This window comes from Mesoplodon densirostris, chromosome 2 (assembly GCF_025265405.1).
Source record: "Mesoplodon densirostris isolate mMesDen1 chromosome 2, mMesDen1 primary haplotype, whole genome shotgun sequence".
NCBI classification, from domain to species: Eukaryota; Metazoa; Chordata; class Mammalia; order Artiodactyla; family Ziphiidae; genus Mesoplodon; species Mesoplodon densirostris.
Genome location: NC_082662.1, coordinates 99909300 through 99922095, shown reverse-complemented (window position 1 = coordinate 99922095; position 12796 = coordinate 99909300). Strand labels below are relative to the sequence as shown.

Here is a 12796-nt window from a genome sequence, read left to right as displayed (position 1 = left end):
AAAATCATTCTGTTTTGATGACCATGCTTTGTAAAATAGGTTTTTAAAAAATATTTATTTTTATTTTGGCTGCACTTGGTCTTAATTGCAACGTGTGGGACATTTGTTGCAGCATGTGGACCACTTAGTTGCAGCATGCAAACTCTTATCTGCATGTGGGATCTAGTTCCCCAACTGGGGATTGAACCTGGGCCTGCTGCATTGGGAGTGTGGAGTCTTACCCACTGAAACACCAGGGAAGTCCCTGTAAAATAGTTTGAAATCAGGAAATGTGATGCCTCCAGCTTTGTTCTTCTTTCACAAGATTGCTTTGGCTATTTGGGGTATTTTGTGGTTCCATATAAATTTTAGGGTTTTTTTCTTATTTATGAGAAAAATGTCATTGGAATTTATAGGGACTATGTTGAATCTGTAGATTGCTTTGGGCAATATGGACTTTTTTTCTTTTTTGGCTACGTTGGGTCTTTGTTGCTGTGCGCAGGTTTTCTCTAGTTGCAGTGAGTGGGGGCTACTCTTCGTTGTGGTGTGTGGGTTTCTCATTGTGGTGGGTTCTCTTGTTTTTGAGCACAGACTCTAAGGTGTTCAGGCTTCAGTAGTTGTGGCAGATGGGCTCAGTAGTTGTGGTACACGGGCTCTAGAGTGCAGGCTCAGTAGTTGTGGTGCATGGGCTTAGTTGTTCCACAGCATGTGAGATCTTCCAGATCAGGGCATGAACCCCTGTCTCCTGCATTGGCAGGTGGATTCTTAACCACTGCACCGCCAGGGAAGTCCCCAGAATGGACATTTAACGATTTTCTTCCAATCCGTGAACAAGAACATCTTTCCATTACTTTGGGTTTTCTTCAGTTTCTTTTAGTTTTCAGTATATAGAACTTAGAACTCCTTGGTTAAATGTATTTCTAAGTATTTTATTCTTTCTGATGCTATGGTAAATAGGATTGTTCTCGGTTTCTCTTTCTGATAGTTCAATGTTGGTGTATAGAAACAATTTACATTTTTATATTAATTTTTATCCCGCAACTTCACTGAACTCGTTTATTAGTTCTAGCAGTGTTTCTGGTGGGGTTTTCAGAGTTTTCTATACATAATATATGTCATCTGCAGATAGAAATAATTTTATGTGTTCCTTTCTTATTCAGATGTTTTTTATTTCTTTTTCTTGCCTGATTGCTCTGGCTAGGAATTTCACTACTATGTTGAGTAAAAGTAGCAAGAGTGGGCATCCTCGTCTTGTTCCTGATCTTAGAGGAAACTAATTCAACTTTTCACTGTTGAGTATGATGTTAGCTATGGGCTTGTAATTTATGGACTTTATTACTTTGTGATACATTCCCCTATAGTCAATTCGTTAAGAGTTTTATCAGGAAATGTTGTTGAATTTTGTCAAATGCTTTTTCTGCATCTGTTAAGATGATCATATAATTTTTATTTTTTCAGTTTGTTAATGTGGTATATCACATTGATTTATTTGCGGATGTTAAATCATCCTTGTTTCCCTGGAATAAATCCCACTTGGTTATGGTGTATGATCTTTTTAATGTAGTGTTGAATTTGATTTGCTAATATTTTGTTGAGGATATTTGCATCGATGGTTGTCAGGGATTTTGGACTATAATTCTCTTTTCTTGTAGTGTCCTTGCCTAACTTAGGTATCAGGGTAATGACGACCTCATAAAAAGAGTTTGGAAGTGCCCCTCCCTCTTTTATTTTTTGGAAAAGTTTGAGAAGGATATATATTACTTCTTCAAATGTTTGGTAGAGTTTATCAGTGAAGGCTTCTGATTATAAACTTTTCTTTCTTGGGAGGTTTTTGATTACTGACTCAAGCTCTTTACTAGTAATTGGACTGCTCAAATTCTTCATGATTCAATCTTGGAAGGTTTTATGTTTCTAGGAATTTATCACTTTATTCTACATTGTTCAATAAACAAGCATATACTTGTTTTTATGGGTTTTTGTATTTCTGTGGTATCAGTTGTAATGTCTCTTCTTCCATTTCCAATTTTATTTATTTGAATCCTTTCTCTTTTTTTCTTGGTAAATATAACTAAAGGTTTGTATATTTTCTTTTTCTTTTAAAAAAACAGCTCTTGGTTTCATTGATTTTTTTTTCTATTTTCTTTTTAGTCTCTATTTCCACTCTGTTCTTTATTATTTCCTTCCTTCTACTAACTTGGGGTTTAGTTTCTTCTTATTATTCTAGTGTCTTGAGGTTTACAGTTAGTTTATGTCAGATCATCCTTTTTTCTTAATGTAGGCATTTATCACTCTAAACTTTCCCCTTAGTACTGGTTTTGCTCCATTCCATAAGTTTTGGTATGTTGTGTTTCCATTTTTATTTGTCTCAAGTTTTTTTGTTTTTTTGTTTTTTTTTTTGATTTCTTCTTTGACCCTTGGTTGTTCAGGAGCATGTTGTTTATTCTCCACATATTTGTGAATTTTCTAGTTTTCTTTTTGTATTTGATTTCTAATTTCATACCATTGTGGTAGGAACAGATGCTGGATATAATATTAATATTCTTAAATTTATTAAGACTTTTGTGGCCTAAATTATGATCTGTCTTGGAGAATGTTTCATGCGAGCTTGAGAAAAATGTATATTGTACTACTGTTAGATGGAATGTTCTTTAAGTGTCTGATATGACCATCTGATCTAATGTGTAGTTAAAATTGAATATTTCTATATGGATTTTCTGTCAGGATGATCTATCCATTATTGAATTGTGGTATTTAAGTTCTCTATTATTATTATATGGCTGTCAATTTCTCTCTTCAGATCTGTTAATATTTTCTTTATATATTTATGTGCTTCTATATTTGGTTCAGAAATATTTACTACTTTTATATACCCTTTGGTGAATTGATCCCTTTCTCATTAGAGAAAAACCTTCTGTGTCTCTTGTAACAGTCATTAGCTTAAAGCGTATTTTGTCTGATATAAGTATAGCTACCCCTGATTTCTTTTGATTTCTATTTGCATAGAATATCTTTGTTCCATTCCTTCACTTTCAGTTATGTGTGTCCTTAAAGCTGAGGTACATCTCTGGTACACAACATATAGTTGGGTCTTGGTTTTTGTTTTTTTGGTTTTTTGAATCCATGTAGTCACTCTGTGTGTTTTGATTGGAAAATTTAGTCCATTTACATTTAAAGTAATTATTGATAGATGTGGACTTACTATTGACATTTTTTTGTATTGGTATTGTTTGATTCCTTTCTCTTTATCTTCTGTGTATCTACTATAAGTTTTAACTTTGTGGTTTTTTTGAGACATATAAAATATATTATATTTATAACAGTCTCTTTTAAGCTGATCACTTGTCTTTGAATGCATACAAATGCTCTACATTTTTACACTCCCTCTCTCCACATTTGGTTTTTTTTTTTTTTTTTTTTGCGGTACGCGGGCCTCTCACTGTTGTGGCCACTCCCGTTGCAGAGCACAGGCTCCGTATGCGCAGGCTCAGCGGCCATGGCTCACGGGCCCAGCCGCTCCGCGGCATGTGGGATCTTCCCGGACCGGGGCACGAACCCGTATCCCCTGCATCGGCAGGCGGACTCTCAACCACTGTGCCACCAGGGAAGCCCCACATTTGGTTTTGATATCACTAATTTATACCTTTTTACAATGTGTATCCATTAACAAATTGATGTAATTATAGCTGTTTTTTTAATACTGTTGTTTTATACTTTCATATATTTTTCTGTTATTAATTAGAGCCCTTTTGTTTCAACTTGGAGATGTTCTTTAACATTTATTGTTAGGTCAGTCTAATGGTAATTAATTTCATAAGCTTTTGCTTGTCTGGAAAACTCTTTATCTTTCCTTCAATTCTAAAGGCACACCTTGCCAGGTAGTGTATTCTTGGTTGGCAGACTTTTGTTCAACACTTTGAATACATCTTCCTGCCTGCCAAGTTTCTGCTGAAATATCTGCTGAAAGTTTATGGGGGTTGCCTTGTAAATTATAAGTTGGTTTTCTCTTGCTGTTTAAGATTGTCTCCTTGTTTTTAACTTTTGACAAGTTAATTATAATGTGTCTTGGTATGGTTCTTTGGGTTTATTTATTTGGGTCCCTCTCTAGGATTCCTGAACCTGGATATCTTTATCTTTCTCCAGGTTAGGGCAGTTTTCAGCCATTATTATTATTAATTTTTTACATCTTTATTGGAGTATAATTGCTTTACAATTGTGTGTTAGTTTCTGCTTTATAACAAAGTGAATCAGTTATACATATACATATGTTCCCAAATCTCTTCCCTCTTCTGTCTCCCTCCCTCCCACCCTCCCTATCCCACCCCTCTAGGTGGTCACAAAGCACCGAGCTGATCTCCCTGTGTTATGTGGCTGCTTCCCACTAGCTATCTACTTTACGTTTGGTAGTGTATATATGTCCATGCCTCTCTCTCGCTTTATCACAGCTTACACTTCCCCCTCCCCATATCCTCAAGTCCATTCTCAAGTAGGTCTGTGTCTTTATTCCTGTCTTACCCCTAGGTTCTTCATGACATTTTTTTCTTAAATTCCATATATATGTGTTAGCATACGGTATTTGTCTTTCTCTTTCTGACTTACTTCACTCTGTATGACAGACTCTAGGTCTATCAACCTCATTACAAATAGCTCAATTTCGTTTCAGCCATTTTTAAAAATAAGCTTTCTGCTCCCTTTCTCTCTCTTTTCTCCTTGTGGGACCTCTATAATGCATATATTGGTTGGCTTGATGATGTCTTCTATCATCATCAGGCTATATTCACTTTTTTTCATTCTTTTTTATTTACTCATCTGATTGGATGAATTCCACTGCCTTGGAATTCTTTCCTCTAATTGGTCTAGTCTGCTATTGAACCCTTCTAGTGAAATTTTCAGTTAAGTTATATTTTTCATCTCTATGATTTCTTTTTGTTACTTTTTAATATTTTCTATCTCTTCATTAAAATTCTCCCTTTGTCCTGCATTACTCTTCTGATATCAGTGAGCATCTTTATGACTATGATTTTGAACTCTCTATCAGGTAAGTCACTTATCTCCAATTCATTAAGATCTGTTTCTGGAGATTTATCTTGCTTTTTTGTTTGGTACTTACTCCTCTGTTTCTTCATCTTCTTTGACTGTGTTTGTTTCTGTGCATTAGATAAAACAGCCACCTCTCCCCATCTTGATAGAGTGGTCTTTTATAGGATACTGAACCTCATTGATGGCTTGGCCTGAGCTCCTAGCTGTCTTTCAATCTTCTGTGACTGTCCAAGCCTCTGTCTTCATTTTCAGTGGCTCCCAGTAGTTTAGGGTATGCCAAGACATCTCAGTGTCCCAAAAGGGAGGATTTCAATCAGCATCTAGATGCAGGTTGATTAGAACCTGGATCCTCAGGTAGCAGCTGGGAAAGTATGCATTTAAGCTCCTCCAAGGGAGAAACTGGGAGATGGCCATTTTGCCTGTCCCTTCTGTACTGATCCTGATGTACAGCCACGGAGAAGGGGATGCTCCTACACCTGTTAAGAAAGTTTTTCTATATTTGTTACAGTCCTGTGGGACTCATGAATGCAAGCAGCACTAGCTATAGAGCCAAGTGATCCAGTGACCTATCCCTCATATGGGACCTGCAAATCCTGGGGCACTATATGTGTGTACAAGCTCCTTTCAGGAAGACACAGCCAACTTCATCTTGTTATTGGATCAGGGTGTACATAAGCTTTCTTGGTCTCTGGGGAAGATGGCAGCCAGTCCCTAGTGAATGCTAAGTTAGAAGTCTGGCATTCAGACAATAGTTTTTAAAGTATGCAAATAAACCTCTTTCAGGGAAAGTTTTAGAGATGTATGATTTTGCCTGCTCCCTTTGCACTAAGCCTTGAAGGATAGCCTGTTAAGAATTATTTCTTTATATGCTGTATGAGTCCTATGGGACTTTTGAAGGAAGTCTCTTTGGTTATCAGAGCCACGCAATCTGGGGACATTCCCTTTTTGTGGAAGCTCTAAAAACTTTGTTGCACACATGTGTACAATCTCCTTCCAGTCAGATACTAATAATTTGGAATGGGCTGAAGGGAGATGGTGGAATGGGTGTCTGCCATTTTCCCTGGTCTTTGGGGAGAATTTCAGCCAGTCCCTAGTACCTGCAAAACTGGAAGGCTGGCCCTCAGATAGAAGATTTCAAAGTATTCCGATAAGTTTCTTTCAAGGAAATACTAGGAGATGCGTGATTTTACCTGCTTCGTCTGTGCTGAGCCCTGGAGGGAGAGGCATGGTGAGTTCTCATGCACCCATTAGGAATTGCTTTTTTTTTGTTTGCCATTGTATTGTGGGTCTCTTAGACACAAGCCCCACTGGGTTTCAGAGCTAGATGCTTTGGGAACCTGTCCCTCTGATGGGAGTCTCAAAAGTTGGGGTCCAAACTTTTGTGGGGTCCAAACTCTTCACTCTTTGAGAAGAATCTGGGAGTTGGGTGTTCCCTCCCAACTGTATGGCACTGTGCTAAAGGTGGGATTTATGGTGTAAGAGAGTTTCTCAGTCTTTCCTACCCATTTCAGTGTCAGTGTTTTCTCATTAGTCTGTTGTGTAGAAATCACTCAGCTAGTTTCTGGATCTCTTTCAGAGGGAATTTCTATGTGTGTAACTGTACATTCATTGCATCCATGGGAGGAGGGAAACTCAGGATCCTCCTATGTCACCATCTTGTTGAGTCCCAATCTAGAATTTCTTTTAATGAGGTTTTCCTGGTGATAAATTCCTGTATTATTTTTGCCTCAAATTGTCTTTATTTCACTTTCATTTTTTAGATTGCAAAGTTTATTTTAGAGCAGTTTTAGATTCACAGAAAAATATAGCAGAAAGTACAGAGTTTCCATATACCTCATGTCCCCATACATGCACATCCTTTCCCCACTGTTGGCACCCTTCTCCACATACTTCTCCACAGTTGTACATTTGTTAAACTTGATGCACCTACATTGACAAATCATGATCATCCAAAGCCCATAGTTTACATAGTGTTCACTTTGGTGAACATTCTATGGGTTTTGGCAAATGTATAATGACATGTATCAACCATTATAGTATTGTACATAATGGTTTCACTGCCCTAAAAATACTCTTTGCTCTGCCTATTCATCCTCCTTCCCCCCAACCCCTGGTGATCACTAATCTTTTTTACTGTCTCCATAATTTTTCCTTCTCCAGAATGTCATATAGTTGGAATCATACATATGTAACTTTCAGATTGGCTTCTTTCACTCTGTAATATGCATTTAAGATTCCTCCATATCTTTTCATGACTTGATAGCTAATTTCTTTTTAGCACTGAATAATATTCTATTGCCTGGATGTACCACAGTGTGTTTATCCATTCACCTACTGAAGGACATCTTGCTTGCTTCCAAGTTTTTGCAATTATGAATAAAATTGCTATAAACCTGTGCACAGGATTTTTTGTGGGTATAAATAAATTTCAACTCCATTAGCCAGGATGTCTGAGTGACTTCAGTGAGAAGTGGCCCTCTCCCAACAATAAATATGTAATACAAGCAAGAAATAAATCTGTGTTGTTTTCTGCTAGTGTAGAATTATCTAGCTTATTCTAATAGATGATGCTCTTATTATCTGTTTAATATCATTGCAGCATCTGTAATGATGTCCCCTTTTCCATTCCTGGTATTTGCTTTTTCTCTCTGGTTTTCTCTCTCTCTCTCTCTCTCTCTCCCTCTCTTTCTCCTTTCTCCCCACCCCACCCCTAAGTCTCACCACCAGAAGTTTGTCTTTTCAAAGAACATACTTTGGACTTTGCTTATGCTTGTTTTTTTATTTTTTAACTTCTGCTCCTTTGTTTAATTTTCTTCCTTCTGCTTTAAAAAATGTTTATGTTCAATTATTTTGCTTCTCTTTTTCTAACTTCTTGAGATGTTAGCTCATTAATTCTCATCGTTTCTTTTTTTCTAATATATGTATTTAAGGCTGTAAACTCTCTCCAAATTGCAGTGCCTTCTCATAGATCATGATATATAGTATTAGTGTTATCATTCAGTTCAAAATATATTCTAATTTATATTGGAAAATTTATATTTAATATATATTTCTTCTCTGTTCCATGGGTTTCTAGGAAGTGTACTTCTTAAATTCTAAACGAATGGAAGTGCTTTTTTGTCTTTCTTTAGTAGATTTCCAGTCTAAATGGATTATGAGCAAGGGACATATCCTATATATTTTCATTCCTTTGAAATTTTAGATATTTCTCTTGAAAACAATATATAATTTAATGTTAAAAAATTCAGTATGATAATTTGTCCTTTGACTAGTTAATATCATTCATTTACATTCAATTTAATTACTTATAAATTAGGGTTTCTTTCTACCCTCTTATTTTGTTCTTTACATTTATCATATATGTTCACTCTGTTTTTTTTTCTTGACTTTGCTTTAATTGACTAAATATTATTTTATCATTATTTTATTCTCTTGGAAGATTTAAAATGTTATTTCTCCTCTTATGGTGCCTACCCTAGAAATTATAACTTGCACACTTTACTTTTCAAAGTCTGAATTTTAAAAACTATTTATCTACCTCCTAGATATACAATGAACATTTTAACTCCATTTATCCTCTTTTTGACTTGTTGTTGTCTAGTGTTTTAAATCTATCTCTTTTTCCACCCCAACAATACATTATTATAATTATTCTATAGAATCAATGGTCATTTACATTTACCCACATATTTACTACTATTTTTTTTCTCCTTGATTCTATTTGTATTTCAGACCTTCAATCTAGGATCACTTTCTTTATGCCTGAAATTTATCCTTTAGAATTTTCCTTAGTGAAGATCTGCTGATGACAAATTCTCTTGACTGTTATTTCTCTAAGAACATTCTTATTTCAAACTCAGCACTTTGAAGTCCACTGTCTTCGGAGAGATTTACTGCTGATCAATGGTCAATCTGTCATTTCTTCAGAAATAATCTTTCTTTGGCTGCTGTCAAGATTTTTCTGTCTTTGGTTTTCTTCAGTTTTCATATGATAGTCATGACTGTGGATTTATTTTTACTTATCCTTAAAATTAAATGGACCTTTTCAATCTATATATTGGAGCCTTTCATCAATTCTTAGATATATTCTCTTCAAATATTTCCTTTGGCTCATTTCTCTCTATTCCTTCCAGGACTAAAATCAAATGAACTCAAACTGTATTTTATGTATCTTTTGTCCTCTGTACATTTTCTATATTTATATATATCTATGCTGCATTCTCAATATATTTTTCTCTTCTATCTTCCTGGTCACAAATTTTGTCTTTTGTTTGTATTCAATCTGTTACCACATACATCTGTTGAGGTTTTTAATTTCAGTTATTGCTTTTTTCATTTCTAGATGTTATTTGGTTCTTTTTAAAGTCTGTGGGTTTTTTTTATAGTTTCCTATTTCTGTTAGAAATTTTAACATTTGTGACTTACTTTTATAACATGGTAAACACAATTGATTTAAAACATGTGTCTGAAAATTTCAACATCTGAACTCTGTCTCTGATGACTCTGGTTTATGTTGGTTCTTGCTCATGTTATATTGTTGCTTTCTTTTTTGGCTCAGAAACTTTGTTTGCTTGCTAGCCATTGTCCTTGAAAAATTATTTTGGGACATTTCCTGAGGCATAAGATGGATTTTACCTCCTCAATATATGTTTTTGATTTACCTCTCTTAGGTCTCTGGGCATGTTTAATTGGGACAACTTCAAACCAAATTTAAGTTCTGCGAGTCATTAGTCCACCTAGACCTTGCTTACCTAGTGTGAAACAACATGGGAGACTTGGTCTGCTGTTATAACCACACAAGTATGTTTCTTTTGCTTTTCCTGTTCTTTTTCCTTTCCTACTTGGTTCAAAACCACAGTAGTCCATTACACAGTTAATCAGAGTTTGAAGGAAATATAGTGGGTCAACCTCTGGTTTGTTATGACTGAGGGTGTGGTTCAATATAAAGGTCTCCCACAAGACTTTTTCCCCACCCCCAAAAAATCAAAATGCAAGTACTTGTGGCATTAGTTCATACCTTTGGACATAGGCAGCTTTGGTGTTCTAATATACTTCTGTTTGCCCATTACTAGAACCACAACGTCTATGGCTGCTTAAAAGTTCTTCTCTTTATTTTTACTGGGCGTCATCATGCTATGTCTAGGTGTGAGTTTCTATTTTCCCTCATGAAAAAATTCATTGGACTTCTTATTTATTAATTTTATTTTTCAGCATTTCTGGAATATTCTCAGCTGTTATCACTTCAAGTATTGTGTCTACCATGCTTTGTATCTCCTCTCTCTGGAACTCCAGTTACATTTATGTTAGACTCTCTAACTCAGTCCTCATCATTTCTTAACTTCACTTTTATATTTTTCACTCTTTCTGTGTGATACTGTGTTCATTTGCTAGAGCTGCTGGAACAAATTTCCATAAATTTGGTGCCTTCAAACTACAGAAATTTATTCTCTCATGGTTCTGAAGGCTAGAAGTCCAAAATCAAGGTGTCTTCAGGGTTTGTTCCTTCTGGATGCTCTGGGGAAGAATCTGTTCCATGTCACTCTCTTACTTCTTGTGGTTATTGGCAATTCTTGGTGTTCCTTGGCTTGTAGACCCATCACTCCATTCCCTGCCTCTGACTTTACATGGTCTTTCCTTATGGGTCTTCTCATCTGTATCTGTGTTTCAAATCTTCCTCTCCTTTCTCTTATAGAGACAACAGACATTGGATTTAGAGCCCACCCTAAATTTAGGATGAACTCATCTCAAGATTAACTTAATCAGATCTGCAAAAACCCTATTTCTGAATAAGGTCATATTCATAGGTGCCAAGGATTTTTTAAAAGATTTATTTATTATTAATTAATTAATTAATTAATTAATTTTTGGCTGTGTTGGGTCTTAGTTGCAGTGCATGGGATCTTCACTGAGGCATGCAAGATCTTTCATTGCAGCACACTGGCTTCTGTCTAGTTGTGGCATGTGGGTTTTTTCTTCTCTAGTTGTGGTGTGCAGGCTCCAGGGTGCGTGGGCTCTGTAGTGGTGCACGGGTTCCAGAGCATGTGGGCTCTGTAGTTTGTGGCACACAAGCTCTCTAGTTGAGGTGTGCAAGCTCAGTGGTCATGGCACGCTGGCTTAGTTGCCTCATGGCATGTGAGATCTTAGTTCCCTGACCAGGGATTGAACCCATGTTCCCTGCATTTGAAGGCAGATTCTTTACCACTGGACAACTAGGGAAGTCCCAGTGCCAAGGATTTGAACATATCTTTTTGGGGGACACAATTCAACACACTGCAGCTACATTCTTATTAATCTACTTGTATGAATCTTCCTGTTTATTAATCTATCTTTAGTTGAATCAAATCTGCTGTTAAACGTATTAATTTATGTTTTTAAAATTTCAATGATTAAATTTTCATTATTCAAAATGCTTAGTCTTTTAGATTCTTCTCCACACATTTTTAAAAACTGTCCTTAATTTTTGTAAATATATAAAAACATGACTATATTTTGTGTCAGGTTACTGCAATATCTGAAGTTTCATGCGTTCTTTCCTATTTTGTTTTTTCTCTTGGTTAAGAGTGCCTTGTTTTCTCATATGTTTAGTGAATCTTGTCTATGAGTAGTTCAATTTCATTGAAAATTTGCTTTTAAAGATTCATGGAGACCTGGTATTATGTGGGTTCCTTCAGAAATTGTGTGATTTTGTTTCTGTTAGAGCTAAAGATAACATTTTATTTGGAACTACATTAAATTTTTAGTTTGAGAGTTTAAGAATGATTCAGACAGTATAAATTTGCACCTTAAGTGCAAATTTAATCTCACACCTTAAGCCAGATTATGAATTCAGTTTTTTAGGGCTGTTGCCTTCCTCTGGTAAACTGCCAAGTTTCAGACAGATTTTCATGTAATCTTTGGTGAAAGTGAGCAGTATTTCTAGTTCTCTCTTACACTAAGGTGAAACCCTTTGGGGTCTTTGACGTAAAGGGAGAAAGATCTCTTCTTATACGCCCCATTTTGAGCAGATCACAAAATTTTCCTCGCGTACTCCATGTGCCACGAGACTACGAAAACGGATACCCAAGTTCACCTAGTTTGGCAAAGGCCCTCAAATTCCTTTTACGTCTCTGGTTCACACCATAACTATATCCCTGGATTGAGAATTTCTTACTTTCTTTGCATCTCAAAAGTGCTTTTTTAAAAAATATGGAATGCTTCGCAAATTTGTGTATTATCATTGTGCAGGGGCCATGCTAATCTTCTCTGTATCATTCCAATTTTAGCATATGTGCTGCCAAAGCAAGCATTCAACAGTGCTCATAATAAAACGTTTTAAAGTTTTTATCTAGCATCTTAGTTATTTAAAATAGGAAATTTAGTCTAGTAATATTGTCTGTTGTCTTATCAGAAACAGAAATCCTCTTTTTCTTTTTTAATTAATTTGGATGATTTCTATTATTTTAGAAAATTATCTCCACCACCTACATTTAAAAAATTGATTGGCCTAATTTTTTTTTTTTTTACCATATTCTCTCAAGGGCTGTAAAATTTTAACTATATCTGTGGTTATGGCCCAATGTATATTTATAGTTAATTTTTACATTTCCCCTCTCTTTTTCTAATGTGATCAGACCAATATAATTAATTTAGACAAATAATTGATAAAAGAAAATGTGATAAGAACTATGAAATTTCTATGAGTGTGTTATGGAGATAAACACAAGAGACATTTTGTTAAGATTTAAATAGGAATATGTATGTAAACCTCTTAGCACACTGTCTCATACTTGATAAAACCTCA

The 12796-nt window shown here is 35.5% G+C and overlaps 1 non-coding gene across 1 annotated transcript; it reads right to left on the bottom strand.

Annotated features, from left to right (window-relative positions):
• Positions 1–12195: 12195 nt before the first annotated feature.
• On the bottom strand, positions 12196–12298 carry LOC132484693 (U6 spliceosomal RNA). The gene has a single exon (XR_009531255.1). It is a non-coding gene; the product is annotated as a U6 spliceosomal RNA (small nuclear RNA).
• Between the last annotated feature and the right edge of the window lie 498 nt (positions 12299–12796).